Source organism: Botryllus schlosseri, chromosome 9, assembly GCF_051294905.1.
Source record: "Botryllus schlosseri isolate E-star chromosome 9, Bs_hap1, whole genome shotgun sequence".
Taxonomy (NCBI): domain Eukaryota; kingdom Metazoa; phylum Chordata; class Ascidiacea; order Stolidobranchia; family Styelidae; genus Botryllus; species Botryllus schlosseri.
The window spans coordinates 24,813,365-24,825,616 of NC_137244.1; the positions used below are offsets into that span (position 1 = coordinate 24,813,365).

Below are 12,252 nucleotides of genomic sequence, written 5' to 3' on the forward strand. Positions count from 1 at the left end.
TGTCAGGTACGCAGGATCAATAGACGAAATTCCAACAGGGTGGTCACTTTACTGTTCTTCGAAATTACAATGAAATGTCGGTCTTGGCCGTTTTATAGTCTTGAATCATATGGCTTGGTTCGAGTCATGAACAATGACTCGAGTCCAAGTCGAGTCAATACCCAGATTGTATCGAGACGAGTCGAGTCGTTTCCGTATTTTGAGAAAATGACTCGAGTCAAGTCGAGTTATCAGAAAATGGTGACTCGAGTCAAACTAGAATCTGGTCAACTCTGCTATATATGAAATGAAAGTACCACTATTGTTGGCCAAATGCATACGCAAACTTGAGAAAAAAATCTCGAGACCAGTAAATTTATGGATACTGACTTTCTAAAAGCAGTCATATTAGCGATTGGTGCATGGTAAGCCGAAAACACAAATGGAAGCGTGTGGGTTTGTTGAGTCAAGCCTTCCAGAATTTGTGTGATTGGGACCAAGACCATGGTTTTTGGCGGTCTACAAAGTGTTATTACAGCACTGCTAGAAACAAACACTCGGTACCATCCGTCTTATTCTTTCAGTCAACAGATGTTTGCGCGGTAAAAATGACCATTTTTAATCATTGGGCAGATTTATCCTAAGGGGGGAATTTTGGCTGAAATTTCGGCCAAGGGAGGCACGAGATGAAAAAGGTTGGGAACCACTGGCCTAGGCGATGTAAAGAGGAGGCATGATATGCACACTGAATGAAAGTAAAGAAGATAGTATAGAAAAAGGAAGCGACAAGAAATAGTTATGTAAAAGCGTTATGTAAGTTGTATTGTACGGTATCGCATAAAACAGTGTGATGCGAATTTCCCTGTCTTGCGAATACTTTCTGTCGACCAGGATCATCACTATATCGGCTATATCCGTCTTTGTTCAAATTGTTCACTATATTGAACTGGAAATCCACGAGGAAAAGCTGAACGTTTATACTTCTTGCAAGGCTTTTATATGTGCCAGCCTATTAGGGTAGTTAGGCTATTTGAATGTCACCGTAACGTTCAGTCGGACGTGAGTCAATTATGGGCTGCATTTTCAACATTTTGATCTGAACTTGATAGTTTTTAGTTCCCAGTCATTTTCGAGGTTTGCGGTCAGACCCATATTTAAACTATGTTTACCAAACACGTGAACATGATTGTGCACTGTGCAGTGCAGTAACCTATCCCTATGCCAATTACCTGCCAATGTTGGTCCTGACGACTGATGGATTCACGGAATTAACACGCACATTTTTGTGTGCGTATTCTCGCGCTGTAGACCTCGTGAAATAATCTACTGAAGCTTTGCTCATTCCGTACATCAGTAGGTTGTCTATAACGCACGGTCCTGCAACACTCGAAACATTTACTATGTTTCCGCGCGAGGCCTCCAAATACGGAATTGCGCATTTGGACAGAATGAACATTGCTTTCACGTTGACAATAAAATGAAAATCGAAATCTTCAGCGGAAGATGTCGTTAAATTCCCAGATTTGGAAGTTCCGGCGTTGTTGATGAGAATGTCCAGCCTCTTAAAATTCGCCACCACTTTTGGCACTACAACTTCCACTGCAGCTATATCGTGGAAATCAACCAGTATTGGAAGAACTTCTCCGGTCTATTCTCTTGGCAATAGTCCTTTACTTTATACAGATTTGTTTGGTTTCTGCCGGTAATGGCTAAATGTGCGCCGCGTTTCGCAAATCCTTCGGCTACTGCACGACCGATTCCACTCGAAGCCCCCGTGACCAAAACGACTTTGTCTTTGAAACTCATAGCGAATGACAATCAGGCCTACCTATAGTTTAGGTTCTGATTTGCGATGATGCAGCAGGAGTAGGCTTGTGTTTTTCGATTAATCACGTTAGGCAGTCACGTTAACTCCACTTTCTGCATTGAGAGCAGGCCTATGTCGAACTGTCGTGACAGTATATGCTTATTATTGCGTATCGATCGATTCGGTAACCCGACCAAGCCTTTCTCAGTGAGTACAAATATTCTCCTCAATTGGTCATCATATTCGGTGACACATTGCGTGTTTAGGATATGGTTTCTGCGTGCTTGTACATGTACAAGTTCCATCTACTCAAATCAAGGCTCAGGGATCAAGAGAATCGTATAGATTCAAACCCTGGTATACAAACTGTTCTTCAAATATGAGCCATTATTTACGCATTGAGCTTGTCCGAGGTCCTTCGAAACAGGGATTGCAAGGCAAGGTGTTTGAATAATATAATGTGAAATGTGCGCCGCGAAGAATGCGCCTATTTATTAACTATTCAGTGAACTGCATAATAGCTGACGCACTTGCACGTATGTATATATATATATGCGGAGACTGGAAATCGCCAAATTCGGTCATTGCTCCGAATATTTCATAATGACTTCTCTACCTCGGAATCAAAAGCGCACAAGTAGGCTACAATACACGCCCGTCCACGTCGTCCAAATGTTAGGGTTACCATGTATTTTGGAAATCTGACAAGAGGACACTTTTTCAGACTTGCAAAACAGGATGAAAATCCTGAAATAATGGTAAATTTTCCACACTTCGTGGTCGGTTGACTAAAAAATAGGTAAACTTCCTCGCTCTGTGACCAGAATACCGTTTTTCTCTTCACATAGTCAGGTGGTTGACTAAAAAGGTCAACTTACTCTCTCGGCGCCCAAATTACAGTGTTTTCCTTCACATTATAAGGTGGTTGACTTTAAAAAAAGGTCATCTCCGGCTCAGCTCCCGCAATACCCGCCTCAGCATTACTTTAGTGCTGTTTTACGGCATCTCAGGCGATTTTGGCCGTAAATTTGACCAAAATTCTCAAAAAAGAGGACAAGATCTCAAAAAAGAGGTCAAAAGGGCGTCCTCCGCTTTCAAAAAAGTATAAAAAGAGGACAAAATCCTCTTAAAAGAGGACGTATGGTAATCCTAGTGTGCATGTGCCTGCCTCCTCTTTACATCGCCTATAGGCCCGCGGGTGGCCAGCAACCTTTTCGGCCAAAGGGCCACATGAGATTTACGAATCATTTCGCGGACCACTTGAATGTTAGAAACCATTTTTAGTCGTCCGAAAGGAGTGAACCGGACTAGATAACCGTGAAATCAAGACTTATATTACCACGCATCAAAATCGATGGAAACTCTGAGTGCATCCACGTCCTGGCCGCATGAAGCGCTAAATTTTTTCTAAGGTAATGAATAAATTTGGTCAAAAATAATGTTATTTGCATATATTGCGGGTCGCCTCTATATACCGCTGGGCTAATTTGCCTTGACGTATCAATATCGAAGATTTCGGCGAATAATATGTATTATCTTTTTGTGCAAAGGTTTCATCGCTGTCGATGTTTCGGCGAGTGCAGACGCGAATTCGCATGTTGGACGAACGTTCTCTCATAATTGCGAATACAGTTCTGTCAATTGTGCGTATTTTTAATTTTCGATTTCGTGGACACCAATACTAAAAGAATGGTATCAAATAAATATGTCACAAAATCTTATACTTTTTGGTCATACGACGATCCATGCAAAAATGTCGCTGGTCCCTGGCAACACAAATGCGTCGGAACTAATATTTTTGTCATCAATAGTCCAGGTCGTTTCGACACCTTCCTGACTTGTCATTGTATCGCAATTTTAGTGGTGTATTGAACTGATAAGAATTGCTAATAAACTGAGCCGATATGTCGGTATCAAAACACCATATCGCCTATTTACTTCATTGGCCTGTCTCTCATTTATTTGAAGTGTGGATGACTAACAATACTGACCTCTTGTCGAATGCGATCGACATGGCTTGTACTCGGACTAGACTCTACTCTAGAGCACTGGACTCAATAGCAGCAATTTTAAAGTGCCAACGACTCCAGTAAAAAATTAAAATTAGTGAATGACTTGTGACTCGGAACTTCGTGACTCAGTTACAGCCCTGCCCTGGAGTAATATCAGGCTTGTAATGACTCGAGTCATGACTCGACTGGAGTCAGACTCGAGTCACGATTTTTTTATGACTCGACTTGACTCGAGTCATTTTTTTGAAATGGGAAAATGACTCGACTCGACTCGAGTCAATATTTGGATTGACTCGACTTGTACTCGAGTCATTACGAATGACTCGACCCAAGTCATTGACTCGCCGTATTTTATATGACTTGAAGATGAAGAAATTTGCGAAAATTTGCGAATCATAATGGCTAGATCAACGCATCCGACGAATTCTGCAGACATCGCTATTTGTCACCACTGCTTTCGTTGCACTTGTCTGATATCAGATATGCCGCCGTAAAAACAACAGAAAATGATACGTAGTAGCAATGCATTGTACAAAATCGTCCAGTGATGAAGAGGTAATAGATCCTCCGATATTAAAGTACTCAAGACTTTTCAAATATAGGCTACAAGCAAACAATTGAATCAAAGTTCAATTAGAGCCAATGAAATGACTCAGATGGTGAAGTGACTGATAAGCTCATGTGTAGATTTGAAGGCGATGATTCTTTGCATTTTTGAGCGACTAGGAAGAATGAGTATTCAATGCTCTTCAGTGTGGTTCAAAAATGCTTGTCAATTCCTGCATCTAGTGCACTAGTGGAACGTGTACTCAGTAGATGTGGATTCATTCTACGGCCATGCCGCTTTAACATATTTGAGGATCTCCTTTCCACATTAGTATTTTTGAGGTGTAACTCATTGATTTGATCTGCTGTATCTGTGAAAATACACAATGCCCCTCGTCCATTTGACGTTTTGTTAGGTATGTGCATTGTGCACGTGAGTGATAATGAATGGCTAATGTTGTGTGATGTTTGTACAATATGGCTGTTCTAAAATAACTTCTTTTTTATTTTACTGGATGGTTACATGATAAAATTGTTATGTTGCATAAAAGGAACACTGAATCTGGCTTAATTTGAAAAAAGTGGAATCAATGATCTGAGAGGAAAATATTTTGGATTTGAAAATAAATGGAGTATTTTAGTGAGAAATTCATTCATATAATATAATTACATAGTAGTAAGCCGACTATTTTTTCATATCCAAAACATTCTACTTTATTTAACTTCACTTTTTCTAGTTGGAATCGAGTCAAATTTGCTATGAATCATATTTTTACACAATGTAACAATATCATGAGATAGTCGGTAAAATTCGAAAATCTCTATTTGTAATTAGTCAAAAATTTTCTTTCATAGCATTGCTTTCTACTGGTTGGAATTGAGCCAAATTTGATTTTTAGGCAATCTAGCAATTTTAAGAAGTAGCCGGAAAATTTGAAAAAATGTTTTTGAACAGCCCCATTGTACAATTATTTCTCCAATGCTGTAACTGCGATGTAGTCGGTAATGCAATTGGGAAAACCTTTAGTATAATCAAAAGGTATCTGTTCTGTTGTCACTGCACAATGCACATAGTTGCATGCACGCTTTTACAGCATGCTGACCTGTTGTAAATACCTCTACATAAACATTCATCTTTTGATTCTCTATCAACTAGTATCTTGACGTGAATTTGTTGGTTCTCTATCAGATAGTATGTAGACGTGAATTCGTTCGTTCTCTATCAGCTATTCGTGAGCTATCGTCGATGTGTTCATAATAAATACTGAATGCTTGTATTGGTGATGTATCAGACTGACAAGAGAGATATTTGATTTTAAGTTCTCAGATTAGTAAAGTTATCTTCAGCAAACTTTACTGAGTCCAGGATCTGTCCTTATCTGCCTAAATAAACACGTGCCAAGACTCTGATTGGGACAAAATGAGCATGTTTCGCAAACAGGGAATTCGATATCACCCAAGCAGGATTGAAAACATGAGTTGAACATGACTTCAATACTGTGACTTGGACTCGACTCGAGTCATAACACCATGACTCGGACTTGACCCTTTAAACGGTGACTTGGACTCGGACTCGAGTCTGTGATGAATTGAAAATGACTCGACTCGACTCGAGTCAAAACCACAAAAGTATGATTGACTCGTGACTCGGAACCATGTGACTTGGTTACAACCCTGAGTAATATATTTAAATCTGCTATCTATCTATCTACAAATTATCGAATGTGTAATACAAATATAGTAGGGAAAGAGACGGAGGATCCTCTTTACAAATCACAAAATTTATAATATCGGACAATAAAACGGGTAATTTCAAACTCTTTACAGCAAATATACTGTTGTGCTGCTACCGTTCTCCTATAATTGCGACCACAATTAGGCTTATTCCAGTAAATGAAGGTTGTTTTTATTTATATTTTATTGCAGTTTTTGCGAGGGTTTGGTAGTCTTCATACCAAAATCAACAAATGAGATGGTGAATCGCGCGCAGCGCGAAGAAACATATCATGCATTAGCATAAATATTCCCCAAAATAATGTTTTTATGTTGATTTACGAAAAAATTATGAGCCTATGTCGTCAAATCTTCAAAATTCCGGACATTTGGCATATTTTAGAAATTCCTCCCGGACGCTAGTTTGAACAGTGAAATTCCGGACATGTCCGGGAAATTCCGGACGTATGGCAACCCTAGCCTTTACGCACGACCAGACCATGAAACGAGATTTCCACTTAACTCGGACAAAGTCGTTTATCGATCCTCCTAATTCGGCCAAATTATGCGGAGTCGACAATATAGTGTATACATCCACATTATGATACCTTTCTAGCGGTAATATTGAATGATTCAGGAAGTAGTAGCGGGAAGGCGATAGATAGGCCTATATACCTCCTGTGACCGGAGTTTTTCTGAAGTGGAAAAATAAATCACTCAGTCCATAACATAATAAATATAATTATTGCATAAATGCCTACTTTTGACGAACTATTCATTCTCAAACGGTACGTCGAAAAGTTCGTCAGACATTTCCTCCACCATCGCTCTCTTGTTCCCCGAGTCTGTGACACGAACAAAAAGCGACCAATTTTTGATCTAAACTATCATTTGCACCTCATGATGCGGCCAGGAAATTTATACCTTCTGTGATGCATCGATATGCATTGTACAATGTACATGAAGCTCTCTGCACCTACCGTATAGCTCAATTTGCAGCTTGTGCAAGTCCATGCGAAAGTATTATGACCGTTTTTAAAACTACTTACTTACTTGAATAGATTTAAAGCCAGCAAATTCTACTTCAGGTAGTTTTAGGTTGCTTATGGAAGAAGTACTTCTACTCGCACTTGAGTAGATTTTTTCGTCGCTACTTCTACTTCTACTTGAGTAGCTTTCTTGACTACTTTGACCACCTCTGGGTAATCGCCAGTAAATAGTAGAGAATTGAAAAGGACATTGCGTATAGGCCTATGTACGTTGCTGACGAGCGTCAGTCAAAAATATTCAGGTTTATTTCAATCTGTACATATCATTCAATTGTATACTGAAAATCTGTCGGCCTACTTCTAAGACTATCTCAAAGTTTATAAAGCCTATTAGTCTAAGGTTATCATATTTCTGTGAACCAGATTCCGGGCACTCTTTAGCACCCACTAGTGGATTTTAAAATGAGTTATGAGCACACTGTCCGTCAATATGACGTCACACTAGCAAAGCTTTGCTTATAGACAAGAGGTGGTCACGATCCGGTTCAGGAGTATGTGACTGTGTGTTGTGTAACCGCGGGACCGAAACCACATGTTTCCAGCCCCTTCCCGTCCAAATAAACAATGATTTTGGGCTCACCATAGGGTAATCGATGCAGCTTCTAAGGGGCTTGCTATATGCATCTGGTTTCAATATGCATCTGGTCGTTAAATTTTTTGAATAGTATTATTTCTTCCATATTGCTATATAGTTTGATCCTCTCTCCGCCTACATGATCAGAGTAAGCGGTAGAGCATAATGACCTGGAAAATACATGGAGCGTAATTGTACATCGCTAAGTCATGTTCAATTGTTCATGTCACACCGATAAGATTGCTTATGAGCCTTATGCCGGTGCGCACCACGGAGCTCTATAAACACCCCACATCCAATGGTTTCCAACATTTTATGGTCGCGACTCCCATCTCCAATTTGAAAATGTTCAGTGACCCGGATCAAAATTTGACGAGCTGATTACTAAAAGAAGTCAGCACTTTTGCCCAGACTTACTCACGGGCTATTCTGGAAGCTGATTACGTTTAGCATCTTCGCGAACCCCAGATTAACGACAAACAACCCCCACGTTGGGAACCAACTATCTCTGATCCAAGCATTTAAACGGCCTAATTGTTATGTCCGTGCATTTTCCGTTGGTATCGTTTGTCTCTTATTTGTCTAGGATTAGTAATTACCGCCAATCATTATTTCCTCGTGTGTCGTGCTTTGTATTTATACCCTGGGTTCTGTTGTCTACTCGTCTTTCGTTTAACTGAGCTCTGGATCGTGTCGCTTGTTTCAAAGTTGTTCTGCTGATAATACACTGATTTGATATTGCAACCTCGTCGTATTGAGTTATTGTTCAAACAAGATCAAGAACATAACAATTGGTGTCAGAAGTGGGATTCGAACCCACGCCTCCATTGTTATGTTTTTGATCTTGTTTGAACAATAACTCAATACGACGAGGTTGCAATATCAAATCAGTGTATTGTCAGCAGAATAACTTTAAGACAAGCGACTGAAAGTGAAAGGTATTTGCACTGTAACCGTGCAGGTGGGTTCAGGAGTTCGAGTTGGCTTAAAATTGGTAGTTCTCGACGAACACCGCGGGCAAAACATTTTTGGTCTTGATTGGAGCGATGCTTTCTCCATGACCGCTAAGCGAACGTCTGCTTTGGATGCAATTTCCTCGCAGATGGTCAAATCGCATAATACTATTGACATTTCTGATTCGAACGACAAATTGGTATCTTTTCAGTTCAAAATTCCCTCCGTTTTCTCTAATGTATTAGGACGTTGCACCAAGACAAATATGACAATTCACTTGAAACCTAATGCCAAGCCCGTATTCAACAATCCACGTCCTTTGCCTTTCGCAAGGCAAATCGCTGTTCAAACCGAATTGGATAGATTAGTCGATCAAGGTATTCTCGAACAAATCAACTACAGTGATTGGGCAGCACCAACTGTTGCCGTCACTAAATCTAATGGATCAGTACACATTTGTGGTGACTTCAAAGCATTGAATCAACAAATTCAGATAGATCAACATCCCCTGCCCTCCTTAGATGAAATCATTCACAAGTTATAGGGTGGTTGTATTTTCTCGAAAATTGATCTGGCCGATGCTCATTTTCAGCGAGAATTAGATGATGATGCGAAGAATTTGTGTGTCGTCAACACGCAATTCGGTCTATTCCGTTATCGGCGCATGTGTTTCGGAGTCGCATCTAGTCCCGCAAATTTTCAACGTTGTATTGATGCCATGATCGCCGGCTTACCCGGTGTTGCTAGTTTTATCGATGACATAATCGTTACTGGCATTGATGAACGCGATCATTTTAGCAACTTATCGCTACTCTTTGAGCGCCTCACCGAATATGGTTCCACCGTCAACTTCGCTAAATGTGAATTTTTCAAAAGTAGTATCGAGTATCTTGGTCACATAATTGACAAGGACGGCAAACGCCCGTCTAACAAATCCGTGGAAGCAATCAGACAGTTGCCTAAACCTCAGGATGTTCGCCAGCTACAGGCATACGTGGGCAAAGGCAAAGTCAATTATTATCGCGCGTTTATTCCTAATTTCACAAATAAAGCCGCTGCATTGTAGGCCTACCGTCTTCTTCAAAAAGACGCGGAATTCATTTGGAATACGGACTGTGACGCAGCTTTTCGCATTCTCAAAAACGACGTAATCGACGCTACGCAGTTAGCTCATAATGATGTGGACAAGCATCTCATTTTGTCAACGGATGCTTCTCAATTCGAAATCGGCGCTGTCCTATCAATCGGGCACAATTGCGAAGAGAGACCGATCGCGCACGCATCGAAAACGCTTTCCGATTCGCAAAAATCCTACTCTCAAATAAAGAAGGAAGCTCTGTCAATCATTTACGGAGTCACTAAATTTCGTCAATTCTTGTATGGTAAAAAATTTACGCTCGTAACGGACCACGAACCGCTTTTAGCTATTTTCTCGCCAGACAAGAAAATTCCTGTGATTACAGCGCAACGCTTACAGCGATGGGCACTACCGCTCACGGCTTATCAATATGACATACGCTATAAACCGACTAATCAGCACGGAAACGCCGACGGTTTATCTCGCTTACCAAAGGGTCCAGACCCAGAGTTTGACGAACTGGAAATTCGTGAAAACGCGGAGATCGTTCACGCCATTAATATGGCATTCGATGGCTGACTGTTAACTCGCAATGAAATTCGCCACGCGACGCTGAAGGACAAAACCATGAAACTAGTAAAATTATCTGTCACTCGTGGTAATTGGAATCCAAAGACGCACATTGATGATTTTCTTGGTTTTCAGCGCGTAGTAATTCCGCAGTCGCTTCGCTTGCAAGCCTCATCATTGTTGCACGAAGGACATTGGGGCATCGCGAAAATGAAACAGATGGCTCGACGTTACATCGCATGGCCTTCCATGAATCGCGACTTTAAAAATCTCGTTAAGAGTTGCGACGCTTGCCGTAAGGTAATGAAAACGCCTGTACGTCAGTATCGCGAATGGCCTAAAACGTCTGAAAGCTTTGAACGGATTCACTTGAATTTCGCAGGTCCAATAAAAAATAAATTGTTTCTTGTCATCGTCGATGCGCATTCGTAATATCCCTTCGTTAAAGTAATGAATGTCCGATCTACCACAACCTTGTGTGTAGTCAACGCTTTGAGGGAAGTCTTTTCTATCGAAGGCTTACCCATAACAATTGTTACGCATGGCGGACCTCAATTCACATCAAATGAATTCGATACGTTTTGTTCGAATTGGGCAATCAGCCATATAGTATCACCGTCTTTTCACCCTGCCTCGAACGGAGAAGCGAAGCGTTTCGTCCAGACTCTAAAAGCTGGATTGATAAAAAATTGCGACGGGGGAAAAGATCTCAACTTCGCGCTCCAAACACTTCTCGCTACTTGCCGATGTGCACCGCACACGGGCATAGACTGGAAACGCCTGCTGAGATTTTACACGGTCGGCAGCGGCGCAATTTGTCAAGTTTGTGCTCGCCCTTCGATAAATCGAAACCCGTTACGCCTGGACAATCAGTCACTCATGTCGAGATTGGTTCCTCGGTTTACGCTCGCAGTTACCGACGCGGACCAAAGTGGGTTGCTGGCGTGGTGGCGGAAATACTGGGACGTGTTGTGTACATTATAAAAACAGATCATGGGTATTGGAGGAAGCACAAAAACCTACCCCAACCACGCTTGATTTCCACGGTTCATGATACAGCCACACAGGAAGTTGCTCAGCCGCAACAGTCACAAGCTGAGCAACCATCGGTCAGACATAGGGCACAACGTCCTGCAGCTAGTCCTGCTCGAACGTCGGGCAGACGTTATACGCTTAGAATGAGAAAGCAAACTGAATTCTATCGGCCAACGTAAACTACCTTGTACTCTCTACTTACAGGGGAGGACTGTTATGTTCGTGCACTTTACGTTGGTATCGTTTGTTTCTTCTTTATCCAGGATTAGTAATTACCGCCAATCATTATTTCCTCGTGTGTCGTGCTTTGTATTTATACCCTGTGTTCTGTTGTCTACTCGTCTTTCGTTTACCTGAACTCTGGATCGTGTCGCTTGTCTTGAAGTTGTTCTGCTGATAATACACTGATTTCATATTGCAACCTCTTCGTATTGAGTAATTGTTCAAACAAGACCAAGAACATAACACTAATCATCTCAAGTAACACACCGTTCTCTTATAATTGCTATTACAGGTAGGCTTATTTCAGCAAATGAAGGTTATTTTAATTGATGATTTATTGCAGTTTTTGCGAGGGTGGCAGTCCCCATATAAAAAAACAATAAATGTGATAGTAAATCGCGCGAACAAGAATATCATGTAGCACAAATATTCCCAAAAATAATATTATTATGTTGATTTACGGAAAAATTATGAGCCTACATCAAGTCTTCAAAATTCAGGACATTTAGGCATATTTGGAAATTGCTCCCGGACGCCAGTTCGAACAGTGAAATTCCGGACATATGGCAACCCTATATTAGTCGTCGTACTCGGCCACGGATAGCAAGATAAGGATACAGATTTTGCAATTAACTTCCGCATATGCAAGGTATGCTTTCTAACCCAGCGTTCAGAGTAAGATTCAACCCAGACTGCACCCAAAATACGAGCCA

General features: G+C 41.0%; 1 pseudogene; it reads right to left on the reverse strand.

The window, feature by feature from the left end:
- Positions 1–1,175: 1,175 nt before the first annotated feature.
- Positions 1,176–1,867, reverse strand: LOC145446093 (putative oxidoreductase TM_0325 pseudogene; annotated as a pseudogene).
- Between the last annotated feature and the right edge of the window lie 10,385 nt (positions 1,868–12,252).